Source organism: Euleptes europaea, chromosome 4 (genome assembly GCF_029931775.1).
Source record: "Euleptes europaea isolate rEulEur1 chromosome 4, rEulEur1.hap1, whole genome shotgun sequence".
In the NCBI taxonomy this organism is placed as follows: domain Eukaryota; kingdom Metazoa; phylum Chordata; class Lepidosauria; order Squamata; family Sphaerodactylidae; genus Euleptes; species Euleptes europaea.
In genome coordinates, this window is record NC_079315.1 from 28,619,423 (window position 1) to 28,631,973 (window position 12,551).

Consider the following 12,551-nt stretch of genomic DNA (forward strand, 5'->3'; position numbering starts at 1 on the left):
AAGCAGGATGGATCAGCATGCTGCGAAGGGAAGGGAGAGTGTTTGGCCATTTATGATGGGAGGTTTTGCCTTGGGTTTGCCACTCTTTAGATGTACATTTCCCCATTCAAATTCTCAAAACTCTGCTTTGGGGGCTTATTGTTGTTTTGAGAATTCAGATGGGGGAAATGTGCATCCTGAGAGTGTCAAATCCAAGGCAAAACTCCCATCACCCTTCTGAGGAGGGGCAGCCAGTCTGCTCTGGGTCTCACTTCTCCCCCCCCCCCAATGCATCCTGTGCATCCCCAATCTGGTAAAAGAACAGAACAAAGGAACTATGGAAATCTTGGGAAAGGGTGCGGATTGGCATGCTGCAAAGGGAAGGGAAGGGAAGGTTTGTATCCAGAGATCATCCAGAGAGCAGCAAAACCAAGGCAAAGCTCCCCATAAATTTGGTTGCATGAAAGTGGAGTCGAGCGGTTTGGTCTCCTGAGCTCTCGCCACCAAGGCTCGCCCCCAAGGCTGCCAGCCCTCTTGGATGGAAGTTCCTGGCACAATCGGGATTGATGGGTATGATCCACGGCTATGAAAATAAAATTAAATTGTTGTTTTTTGCTCCATGGCAAGAGAGAAGCAAAATCTACCATGAAAAGTTGGCCTCAATGACCTATCCCAAAGAGAAATCCTGCCCTAGTCTCCCACCACCTGCCAGCACTGGGCCGGCAACCCTACCATGAAGAAAGGTATGTGTGTATATCACAGCCCTAACAAAGGACACTAACAGAATAATCCTATGCCTGTTTATGCATATGTAAGTCCCACTTTGTTCAATGGGGCTTAGGAATAAGTATGGTACAATTTATATGACATAGTTTTCATGTATGGTCACCTGGAAACAGCTATCCTGCAGCAGGAAATTTTTGACAGGTAGGCATTTTTCTTGTCCTGACTAATAGAAAATGTCACCAAGCAGCTAATCTGACTCACTTCACTGGAAACAGATGAGGAGAAACATTCACACTGTTTTACATGCATTTTTGGGAGATCTCCTTATTTGGTTTCAAACCAGAAATGGCCTTGTATGTTCTGGCCAAGCTGCCCTGTGAATATAACAGGAGCATCTGAAGGTCAGTCCATGGTATTCCCAGTTGCCAGGACTATCCACACGTATGTGCAACTAGAGAAAGAAGAAACTGTGTGTTAGGAATCGAGCAATTCTATCACAAACGTGTGGTGTCCTAGTTCAGCACTTGGTTGTCATACTTGGAATCCTAGGTGGAGAAGGCTATGAATTATTTAACTTGATATCATCTTTTAGCTTTAATAATTTGTTTTTATAATAGTTTTCAATTAAGTGATCTTGTTATATTGAAATGAGATTCAAGAGGAATTAAAACTATATTAAGCTCTGACAATACTGATAGTGACTTTCTTGCTTCCCAGTCTTTGAAAATAACAGTCTCAGACTTATTTAGCTTGGGTGATTCCTCTCATCAGGACATTCCTTTGGTCACAGAGAAGAGCAGCAATTTATTTTGGAAGGTATTTATTTATTTGGTTTTGTATCCCGTCCTCGTCCTCGACCTAAGCCCGGCTCAGGGTGGCTAACAAATATTATATACAAATATCATGAACAATAAAATACAGTACAACAGTGGACATTAAATTCTAAAAGCAGCAACAATTAAAATATCAGCAAAATCTGAGAAAATCAGAGAAAGATCAAGATGGCAGATTATCGCTAAGGTGTACCGCCAGCGCATGGTGTCACCAGGTCGCCAGCGCCCTCCTCCATACAAAGTTAGTGGTCAGTGACCAAAAAAGAAGGGGGGGGGGAAGGCCAGCTCTGATGGAAACCATGGCTGTCCTCAACTATCGGCATGGCAGAACAACTCCATTTTGCAAGCCCTGCAGAACTCTCTAAAGTCCCACAGGGCCCTGATCTCATTTGGGAGGGTGTTTCACCAGGCCTGGGCCAGGGCTGAAAAGACCTGGCCCTAGTTGAGGACAGCCGAACACTCTTTAGGCCAGTTAGTCTTGAACAATGCTATTTGGTGCTTCCAAGGTGAGGACATGCACTGTCTGCGCTCAACTAATCTCTAGATCTCTTGGCAATCTCACCATTATATATCCAGTCAGCAGGTCATTCTGAGCAGACACCCCACTGGCAAGAAAGGGTTATCTTAAAAGAGCATTAATTCTTTTTCTACTGTTAAGAGATAGTCAGATACATAGTCACAAGATCCCTCTGCGGCTGATAAGCATGTCTCAGTGATTGAGGGACATGGTTATGATTACTTTAGATACTCTTGTGTGTGTGTGTGTTAACACTTTTGTTCAGTACTTGATTAATGAAATCAAAGAGATTAAGAACAATTAACTATTTCGTCCCAGTTCATGGTACCTTTTGGAAGAAATATTTTGTTCGGCAAGCTTCATGGTTTTTCAGTATTGATAATTCAAATAATTGCTGTTTATTGCCGTTTTGTTGTTCAATGATCAATTCTGTTTTTCCTCTAGACAGTTTAATTCCATTTTTGGCCCAAGCTGGTGTATTTATGAAGGCATTAGCTGAATCTGATTTAAATTCTATAGTCATTGGCCCCTTGGTAATATCTTTTGATAGAAGAAAAGAAGAAGAAGAATTGGTTTTTATACCCCACTTTTTCTCTACCTTTAAGGAGTCTCAAAGCGACTGACAATCACCTTCCCTTCCCCTATCCAGAATAGGCACCTTGTGAGGTAGATAGGCCTGAGAGAGTTCAGAGAGAACTGTGATTAGCCCAAGGTCACCCTGTTACGCCAAGCACAGGGGTCTCCTTTATTGGGAGAAATTAGCTGGAGACTAGATAGAGCTATGCGAGTGGCTGGTGTGGGGGTCTTTTAACCAATTCTGCCCCAGGTGAGCAAACCAAATGGAGAGCAGCCCAATAACAAGGAGGCTTTTATGATGTTTAAGGATTTTATTAAAAAGGTAATCAAATAGGATAAATACACACACACACACAATTCCCAACATACACAGAACTAAGAAAGTAAAGGTCTGAGATTCCCAAGTGGGTTATAGTTACCTTCCTGCAAAAGCAAAATCCAGAATGGAAGCTGCAAGAGGGGAAGGAGAAAAGGACTGCACACCAGGTGTAGGGCTCACATCTTGTATAAATGGCAACCAGCTACTGTGGCAAATAGAGATATATTTATACCCAAAGAGGAAGGAGGAGCAGGTATGGTCTCCCTGCAGTTGGCAGCGCCTGGTGATGGCTGAGAATGACTGGTCATTGCCACTCAAACAAAGGTTTGATTGCTTCTCAAGTACTGAAACATTACAGAGAGAAAAGACAGGAGCTAAGCAATATAGAGAGTAATAGAGGTTTGATAGCCGGTACGTATTGATCCTCCAGGTGTATGTGGGTGAGGGAGGAAGAAAATGGGATTAGCCCGTTCCCGGGCTGTCCCAGAAAGGAATTCAGGGTGTGACAGGGGAGCGTTAATTGTGCTGGCTCCAGTCCTTGGGATGATCTTGATAGAGCGGCCACATTGATAGTTATGCAAAATGTAGCAATGTCCTTTCTGTTGTCTTAGAAGGGCGTCGTCTTTCCATAGACCAGGGGGTAGCGAGGCGAAGGGAGAAGTTTCTTTTTTCAGTGGTTTGAAATTTCATCCAAGATGGAGTTCAGGTCACTTCCTGTCCTTGGTATCCAGCACTGCATGTCTTTGGAATGGTCCTGCACACTTCTCCTTGTGTGCCATTTGTCCAGCCCTGTGCAATAGTCTGTGTATGCCAGGGACTCTGGGTCCTCTCATAGTTTTCCAGCTTTGCCTTCTTTAGTCTAGCGCACTGGTTCATGGGTGCCAGGAATGCTGGGTATGCAGGGGTATCGCCACAACCCAGTAGGCTTCATGTGGAGGAGTGGGGAAACCAGTCGGATTTACCAGATTAGAGTCCACTGCTCATGTGGAGGAGTGGGGAATCAAACCCAGTTCTCCAGATTAGAAGTGATCACATTGCTCTATTAAAAAATTCTGCTATATCTGGGCTATATGCTATAGATTTTAACAGTGCACAGATACATAGCCTGTTATTTTAAAAAGAGAAGAGCAGAGTTCTTCTCTGATTATTTAGTACATACCTAGGGTTGCCAGATCGGGGTTGGGAAATCCCTGGAGATTTGGGGGGTGGAAACTGGGGAGGGCAAGGTTTGCGGGGGGAAGGACCTCAACAGGGCATAATGCCATAAAGTTCACCCTCCAAGGCAGCCATTTTCTCCAGGGAAACTAATCTCTGCAATCTGGAGATCAGTTGTAATTCTGGGATACGTCCAGGCCCCTCCTGGAGATTGGTAACCCTAAATCTACCACAGTCTACTATAGGGAATGTAGATGCTCAGTCAGTTCTGGTTGTTTCTCCAGGGTCTATCATTTAATCTCTCAAATAATTGTAGGAAGTCTAATTTTTATGATATGGCATAGCCAGGAGTTCCATTTTAAACATCATTTAGCAGGCAAGCTCCAAAATCAAGTTGAATCTAGCCCTGACCTGGATAGCCCAGGCTAGCCTGATCTTATCAGTTCTTGGAAGCTAAGTAGGGCTGGACCTGGTTAGGATTTGGATGGTAAACCAACAAGGAAGTTGAGGGTCAGTATGCAGAGGCAGGCAATGGCAAACCTCCCGTTCTCCTCTTGCCTTGAAAGCTCTATGTGGTTACTGTGGCAACTTGATGGCACTTTCTACCACCACAGTGAAACTGAAGGCTGAAGCCCTGACTCAAGGATTTAGTCCTTGAGGAAAGCAACTGGAACCCTCATTTAACCTTTTATATCATCCATTTAGATGATTTATTTCAAAACCAGTTTGAACTACAGCTGGCTAATCTCATTAAAGGAACATTTCTCCATTTGTTTCCCATGGAGTCTATTGAAAGGATATATTATCGTGATTCTAATAACAGAAAAAGGAAATTGGGTGTGTACTTCACAAGGAAGAGAAGGAAAAAAATGATGGCACAGAGGGAAAAGAACTTTTATTTCACCTGAAGATCATTATGCTTTTTGCATGCAGCTTCATCAGGGGATCTGCAACGATATATGTTACAAAAAATTCTTAAATAAAACTTTCAGTATCAAGCATAAATATTACAAAAAATTAAAAACCAAAGACAAACAATTTCCTTAAAAATATGAACTGAGCAATGATAACACTATTTTACATAAGCCATACAAATACTTTGTCTCATCCAGAGGCAGGATCTGGAGATTTGGGGTAGTGCTTGTAGATGGCAGTGTTTGGGGAGGGAGCAGAGCAGACACATGCTGCCATAGAGTCCACCCTTTGAGCCTGCCAAAGCGGCTATTTGCTCTAGGGGAACTGATCTCTGCCGTCTGGAAATCTCCAGCCACCACCTGGAGGTTGACAACCCTATCTATAAGCCTATGAGCTGCATAGCTGGACCTGTTAATAAATGGAAATGGAATGGTAGTACTAAGAATGCATTAGTATTTTCCCCAACTAGAGAATTTCAACATGAGGTCTTTTTGCTGTGGTTTAGCTTCCTATAGCAGTGATGGCAAACCTTTTAGAGACCAAGTGCCCAAACTGCAACCCAAAACCCACTTATTTATCGCCAAGTGCCAACACGGCAATTTAACCTGATTACTGAGGATTTAGTTTAGAAAAAACAACTCATACATTAACATCTTTTGTCTTAAAAGAAAAAGAAAAAAAGACCTTTCAATGATACAAACAACTTTTTATGGAAAGGTAAAAGTTTGCATTTGGCATGCTTTTGAACAATCTAGTCCAGCTCCTATATCTCACAGTGGCCCACATCTATAATAAGGAGGTAGCACATACCCATCAGGGCTAGTAACCCGTGATGGACTTTTCCTCCAGAAATTAGTCCAATTTCCTGTAAAGTCTGAGTTCACCTGTCAAATTCCAATCAACAGACATCCAGACTGAGTCGTCTAAGAAGCAGTTTATTTGGGAAGCATAAGGTGTATAGCAGCAACTTACAGGAAAAGGTACGAGGACTCAAGTGGGGGGAAGCGGGCAGGTTGAAACATATACATCAGAAAGGCACCGTTGGATACCAGGCTGAGCCTTGTTCCCATGATAGATTACAGTTATCGCGCCGGGGAGCAGGCCGTCATAACAAACCTCTGAGCTATTTGACCTTGACTCCAGCTGCGCTCTCAGTCTGGAGCTCACATCTCCTCTTAAAGGCATCTAGGCTAGATGCCATCACCACATCCTGTGGCAAGGAGTTCCACAGGTTAATTACATGCTGGGTAAGTGGGTGTTTCTCTTTTATTGAGCAGAGGGAGAGTGACTGGTCCTCCGCACCCCAGCAGTGTCTTTTCTGGCTACACAGTAGCATTCTTAGGTTCAAGAGTTTGGCAAAAGCGTTGCAAGTTAGAAAAATGTTACCCGTTCCAAAAACAATGATGCACATCAGTTCGGTATTCAATAAATGTTCCAAGAGTTCCGTTTGGCATATCCCTGCCCCAGGAATCAGATGGATTGATGGTATCCGACATGCTGTCCGCGTGTCGAGACCACCACACACACAGTTGTGTGTGTTCCTCTTTTATTTTCTAGGATTTCGGGGGGGGGGGGAGTTCAAACCTCACTGAGATTCCGGAGATGCCAACTGACCAAAGATTGATGACATCTGGCTTGCAACAGAAAACACCAAGGTGACAAATGCTTACAGAGCAGATCACCTGGGGTTCCCTGAGGCAGGATAAGAGTTAATTGCAGGACCATTTGTTACTATGACAACAAGTGGACGGCGGATGGGGGAAGCAATTGCATTTTATACCAATGTTAATTGAACCGCATCCTGGAATGACTTGCAGTTTGATTTCCCCAGCCAGGCCAAAGGCCTGGACCAAAGATTTTTCAGCAACAAGGAATTGGGTTTTTCCCCCCCATTTCCTTGACACGCCTGACCCCAGACAGGGGAGGGAAGAAGCGCTCCCATTGGGCTGCTGGGCAGAGGGGCGGGTGATGTGAGAAATGCCCTCAGGTGCGCATGGAGAGGGGGAGGGGAGCAGCCTGGCCCCACATCCCTCTGGCTTTCTAATAACTAACTCAGGTGAACTCTGTGCTGGGGCGACAGCACACGTGCCCACAGAGAGGGCTCTGAGTGCCCTTTCTGGCACGTGTGCCATAGGTTCGCCAACACTGTCCTATAGGGTTACCTGTTACGGACAAGAGATCTCTCACTGGTGGCTGTGTGGAAGTGTCAAGGCCAAGGTTCATCTGCAGAAACTGCATCGGCAGTACAAATACACAGGTATGTGTCACCATGTGGAAGTGCCCATAGTACGTATGACCCCAAACACGCTCCTCTAAAATCTGAAACAGATTCATCTATTGCAAAAGAGAACGTGAAAGCAGGATGACAGATGTCTAAGTTCAACATGATCCATGTCTTCTAGTCAGTGCCAAGATGGCATATTCTGCTGAAGGTATCAGCACGGTCTCGAAAGTTATTGAAGTGCTATTAACATATGTTCATTGACAAATATGTTTACCTTCCTGAAATTCCACCCAGGGGTCTCTCCAGTTCTAGATGAGAGAGATCAAAATGTAAGGTTACCAGATTTTTTTCAATAAATCCGGGGACACTTTTCAACTTCAGTCGGAATGATAGTTCGATAGAAAGTTTGCCTTTATTACTAAGATAATACATTAAAACAACTACATTAATGAAATTGAAGAGTTCCCTTTGTTTTGAACTAGTTGTATTTTTCCGAAGAGTGCACCTTGTTGAAAAGATCTCTTCTTGACTCCAGTTTTGTTGCGAATTCTTGGCAAGTCATGGAAACGTTACTTAGGACAGCTAACATAGCTTTGATAGTGTCAATACCAAGTCTTGATCTCTGAGATGTCCACATCATGTTCATGGAAGAAAACACTCTCTCCACTGCAGCATTGCTTCCTGGTAAACAGAGACGGAGTTGAACCAACTTTTGTAGCTGTGGATAGGGGATCATCTTCTGAGAGAAGAATGACAAAACGTCACTCCATCTTGTACACACATCAGCACTATCTTCATTCCATTTATTTATCTTTTCTTTTGATACATATTCTTTCAAAGAAGAAATTGCATCAAATAGATGATCTTCATTTAGATCAACTCCTCCTACTCTTGATGAAAAATATTGGAGACACTCTTCAAAGTTTTCTCTCTGTGGAGAAGTCCTAAGCAAAATGCACTCCATACACCTTATATCTTCAGAGTGGGAGCTCCAAGCAGTTAGATATTCAATAGCAGTAGTGTAGAAATTGCTTGATATGGTGAGAAATTCTTCCTTTGTGCAGGAACCTTCTTCTTCAAGAGATGGCAAACGTTTCTTCTCTGATATGGGAAAAAACTTGTCATTATTCCTAGCCTGAAGTTTCTCAATCAAACTGTTGAGAATCATGCAAGATTCCACTGCTGTTACTGCCCCTCCTTCGGCTTGAAGTATGGAATCATGGGAAAGTGGCAGAGTTGAGGCAACAAAATTCATCCATAAATAGGTGCAAGGATCATTGAACCACTTTTTCAGCATGGCTGGACATTTCTCCTCAGACAGAAAGAAGGATTTCAAGGCAGCATATATTTCACAGATCCTTCTGACGGCTGGTAGCAGTGAAAGCCATCTGACATTACTGTAACTAAGAATATTCTTGTGTTCCTGTCCTACAAACTCGCAGAACTCTTTTAGACGTTCTACTCTCACTGTAAATATGTGAAAATAGCCAAAAATCTTTACTACAAGTCCTTCAACATCAATAGGGATTGAATTTATTGCAGAATGTGCACTGTTATGTATCATATGAGCATTACATCCCAAGCCGAGAATATTCTTTCCCAAACCTTCCTTTATTTTGGTGAGGACATTGTTTGAACCTTTTCTCTTCAGACCACCAAAGTTAGGGTTCGTATTGTCTGCTGAAACCGCTACCACTTTATGCTCCAAATCTAGATCCCTGATTGTTTGAAATGAAGCCGCGCATATTATCTCAGCTGTTTCCCCTGTACTTTTGAACAAAGTCCACAAGTTTATTAAGGATGGATATGGCTTTCTCAGCATTCACATGTACGTAGCGAACAATAATTGGTACTAATTTTGTATTACAATGATTTGAAGCATCTAGAAGTATAGTTATAAAAGAAGCACTATTAAAATATTGTTGAAGGCTTTCACAGTCAGAGTTCATTGGTTCTTGTAGGTTATCCGGGCTGTGTAACCATGGTCTTGGTATTTTCTTTCCTGATGTTTTGCCTGAAGGATACAATGGTTCCATACTAACATACCACACCCTCATTAGCACATTATCTTGATACTTACAGGACAATGATTAGCACATTACCTTTGATACTTTTTGCAGGACAATGAATCAGCTCAAACCCAACCCCTTTCTGACTATATATTACTCTTTCTACACACTTGAAACTGAGAGACACTGTCCTTCAGTGTTACTCCTCTGAAGATGCCTGCCAAAGCTGCTGGCAAAACGTCAAGAAAGAAAATACCAAGACCACGGTTACACAGCCCGGATAACCTACAAGAACCAACGAAGCACTATTAATTTCTTCTACAGCTTCAGCAATCGCCCAGGGAGCAATCACGTGTTTGACAATGGCTTCAACTTTTGTTCTGGAACACATGAATTTCGGTTCATTGAATTTCTTAATCAAGCCGGAAGTACAGTCGATAGACTTGAAACTGTGGTAATGCTTCATGGTATGAAATGCGAAATTTCCTTCTTGAAGGGCAATGTTTATTTCACTTTGATCTGGCACAATTTTCTTAAAGTATGCTGATACCTTTGTGTTGCTACTTTCCTGAATCACAAAGCTTTTATGTCTTTTAGTTGCAACATGTTCAACAACTGTGGTTCGCCCGCCACTTCCAATGGTAAAAGTTACTTCACATAATGAACAAAATGCAGAATGTTCCTTCACTCCTCTTCTGATAAATGGAAAATCCTTTAATATCAAATCACTAACCACACATTTTCATTTCTTTGACATCGTAGCTTCAATAGCTTCAATAACTACAATATAAATCACAGAAAGTACACGTGGATGTGTTTCAATTTCAATACCTTTATTGGCATACTAAGTACAATCAATAAGAATGAAACTAGCTACTGTACATCATTTTACATCTCTTAATTACATCATCAAAAAATTTGGCTACAGATTCGATGATCTCAGGACTTCTGGAAGATAACAACAAGTTCATCTTACTGTCATTAGCTTGGTTAGCATAGTTTGATAAAATAGGGTTTAAAAGTGCAGCACGAGTTTCGCAGTAAAAAGGACAGTACAAAAGAATATGGTCAGTACTTTCTATCTCTCCCATAACAGAGTATGGAATTTTCTTATATCTTCCAAACAGAATGGCAGAAGGGAGAACATTAAAATGGGCTAGCATATAAGCTCTTCGAAGGTGGGGAGTAGTAAGGCACGAGAAATACTCCGGGGGAGAATTTGATAGCCCCCATCATAGTGGTGAGCATCTGCCAGAAGCTAAACTTCTAAGTTCTTGCCTCTCAAAAGCGATGATCCTTTGCTTAATCAAGGTGTATGTCGCTCTCTCAGAGAGAAGCGCCATATCCTCAACACATAGCCCCAATGATGTGATTTTTTTCTCAATATGAGAGGACTATACAGATGATTCTAATTCAGAGAGCATATTCGCGATGAGATGATTGTTACTACTGCTAAAATGTAATCGCAGCCAAAATTTAATTGTTAAAATCCATGCTTTTGTCTCTAGTCTTCTTTGGTTTGTCTCCAAACAAACAGCAGCATAAGAGACGCAAGCTGGGAGCCCTAATATTTTCCTTAAAAAGTTAGATTGTACCCTCTCTACTGATTTATTAAAACCTGAGATCCAGATTGGACTTCTATACAGCAATTTGGCACTTGTTTTACAATTAAACACCTTAATAGCTGATGGCACAAATTGATTTCCTTTGGAGTAAAAGAACCTTATAATCGCCAGGACATTGTTCGTCGCTTTTACCACCTCCCTGATATGAGGGCCCCAACTACTATTAGAGTGAAAATAGACTCCCAAAAATTTAAAATCATTAGCCTGCTCCACTTCTCCCCCCTTAAAACACCATTTAGCCAGTTTCCACTTCTTCCCAAATACAATAATTTTGGATTTATCAAAATTTAGATTTAATTTGTTTATTTCACAATACTCCAGAAAGCGTGAAATTTGCCTTTTTGACCCTATTTCTGTGAGGGAAAGAAGCACCGCATCATCTGCGTATAAAAGAATTGGTACGTGGACCATTCCTAATTTAGGGCTATGTCCATCTCTGCCTTTCAGAAATGGGGCTAGATCATTTAAAAAGAGGTTAAAAAGTATAGGAGCCAAGATACACCCTTGTTTGACTCCAACATTAATTGGGATCTTAGAGGTTAAGTCATCCTCCTTGGAACACCTAACCTGACATGTATTGTTGGAGTAAAGTTTTCTAATCAGAAAAAGCAATCTCGTCTCGATCCCCATATCTCTAAGTTTCTTCCATAAAATAGCTCTGGGTACTGAGTCGAAGGCGCCCTTCAGATCTAGAAAGGCAGCAACTAAGTGAGGGCCCTTCAAGTTCCTATATTTGTTCACCAGGTGGCTTAGAACAATACAATGGTCTAGGGTTGACTTCCCATGACAGAAACCAGCTTGTTCCTCTCCTAAGATTTGCTGGTTTACCAGCATGGATGTGTTAAAAGACTGCCGATACGGCTAAAAACAACCACTCAACACTGGAAAAAGCAACAGAATAAAAGAGCAAGAGGAAAATGGAAGTGAGATGTGAAAACAAGTGCACGTTGGCAGGGAGCCAATCACATTTCGAGAGAAAAAACCATGCGATAGCAGCTAGCCAATCATACTTCGATATACATATCGATGTGTCTTGTACAGTTGAACCAATCACACAACATTCATTCCCTACTGTGACGGATAAGGGATTAATCTGCACCAGGAGCTGAGAGACCAAGAGTGGGTGGAGCCAGAGAACTGACGCTCTGAGCTGTGAGGGAGAGAAAAGCATTCGAAGCTATATCTCTGAAGTAATCTTATGTAGACAAACCTGACTTTGAGTTTTCCTTCCAAATTTCTGCCTTTTCTTATCTGAATCAATCTCTGTGAGTTCTGCTTAATAAACTTTCCTGTTTTGTCTGTTTAAGTCAAAAAGCCTCTTTTCATATTTCTCACTGAGGTAAATAAGAGTGTGGGACTGGAGGAGAAGGAAATTAATCTCCTCACAAATATACTCAGGCCAACGCTTTTCCCTCAGCATATACAGCCGGGCTGAGAGAGTAGGATTTCACACTTTATCTGGCAGTTGTGGGTGTTTATTCTAGGGACTCTCATGTTACTCTGGTGTTTCTCACAGCAATCACATTGTAGGAGTAATTTACAGTTGTCTAATAAATCTACAACACTTATGTCCCGGGATAGCGCACTTACTCTCCGCCGCCCCTGGATGAAGCAGCCCAGGCGGTCGCACCCCGACTTCGGAGAAGCCGCCGGGGACCAGGGCAGCCGGAGAG